This window comes from Mustela nigripes, chromosome X, assembly GCF_022355385.1.
Source record: "Mustela nigripes isolate SB6536 chromosome X, MUSNIG.SB6536, whole genome shotgun sequence".
In the NCBI taxonomy this organism is placed as follows: Eukaryota; Metazoa; Chordata; class Mammalia; order Carnivora; family Mustelidae; genus Mustela; species Mustela nigripes.
The window spans coordinates 112,513,360-112,515,227 of NC_081575.1; positions in this window are offsets into that span (position 1 = coordinate 112,513,360).

Genomic DNA, 1,868 nt, shown 5'->3' on the forward strand with positions numbered 1-1,868 from the left:
GATCAGCAAGAACATCCAGCCAAGACCAAGTTTACTGATCAAGGAGAATTGCAGAACTCCAGTGCTAGGGGAATATGGCATAAAGAATTCATGGGGTTTCCATCCCCCCCCACAATTCTTTATTCTTTCAATTATAATTTTTTTCTCTTCCTTTTCTCAACCAATTTCTTATTTTATCAACTCTTTTGTTTAAAACTCTTTTAATTTTTGTTTTTAAAATTATATTCTATCTTTTCATTGCATTTAATTTCATTTTTGTACATATATAAGTTTTTCTTTCTTTACAATGTTGGGATCTAAGTCTTCTAACAACTGGACCAAAATACACACAGGATCCAGTGTACTGCTCTATTCTGCTCACCTGTCTGATTATGTTCTTTTTTTTTAATTTTAATTTTTTTTCCTATGTGGGAACTCTTCTGATTTGTTTAGTGTTTATTTCTCTGGGGTCATTGCTGCCATTTTATTATTAGGTTCTCTTGATCATCTATTCTTCTCTGGAAAGAATGAGAAGATGGAAAAACTCACCTCGAAAAAGAGAACCAGAGGAGTTACGGACTCCAAGGGAACTAATCAGTATGGACAAGTAAAATGTTGGAACAAGAGTTCAGAATAATGAGTATAGTATCTTTATAATATAGTGGGGCTTGAGAAAAGCATAGAAGACACTAGAGAATCCCTTTCAGGAAAACTGAAAGAACTAAAATCTAATCAAGTCAAAATCAAAAAGGTTATTAATGAAATGCAATAAAAAATGAAGGCTCTGACCTAGGATACATGAGGCAGAAGAGAGAATTAGTGATAGAGAAGATAAAATGATGGAGAATAAAGAAGCTGAGACAAAGAGAAATAAACAACTACTGGACCACAAAGGGAGAATTTGAGAGATAAGTGATACCATAAAGTGAAACAGTATTAGAATAATTGGGCTCTCAGAAGAAGAGGGAAGAGAGAGATGGGCAGAAAGAAGGTATATTGGAGCAAATTACCCAGGCAGCAAACTCTGTGACCTCGACCATGGCAACTTCCTGCTAGACACGTCTCCAAAGGCAAGGGAAACAAAGGTAAAAATGAATTATTGGGACTTCATCAAGATAAAAAGCTTTTGCTCAGCAAATGAAGACAACCAACAGACTGGGAGAAGATCTTTGCAAATGACACATCAGATAAAGGACTAGTATCCAAAATCTATAAAGAATTTATCAAACTCAACACCCAAAGAACAAATAATCCAATCAAGAAACAGGCAGGGGCGCCTGGGTGGCTCAGTGGGTTAAAACCTCTGCCTTCAGCTCAGGTCATGATCTCAGGGTCCTGGCTCTGAGATCTGGCTCTCTGTTCAGCGGGGAGCCTGCTTCCCCCTTTCTCTGCCTGCTGCTCTGCCTACTTGTGACCTCTCTCTCTTTGTCAAATAAAAAAATAAAATATTTTTTAAAAAAAGAAATAGGCAGAAGACATGAACAGACATTTCTGCAATGAAGACATCTAAATGGCCAGCAGACACATGAGAAAAGGCTCAATATTACTTGGCATCAGGGAAATACAAATCAAAACCTCAATAATATACCACCTCACACCAATCAGAATGGCTAAAATGAACAAGTCAGGAAATGACAGATGTTGGCAAGGATGTGGAGAAAGGGGAACCCTCCTATGCTGTTGGTGGGAATGCAAGCTGGTGCAGCCACTCTGGAAAGCAGTATGGAGATTCCTCAAAACCTTGAAAATAGGGGCGCCTGGGTGGCTCAGTGGGTTAAGCCGCTGCCTTCGGCTCAGGTCATGATCCCAGGGTTCTGGGATTGAGCCCCGCATCAGGCTCTCTGCTCAGCAGGGAGCCTGCTTCCTCCTCTCTCTCTGCCTGCCTCTCT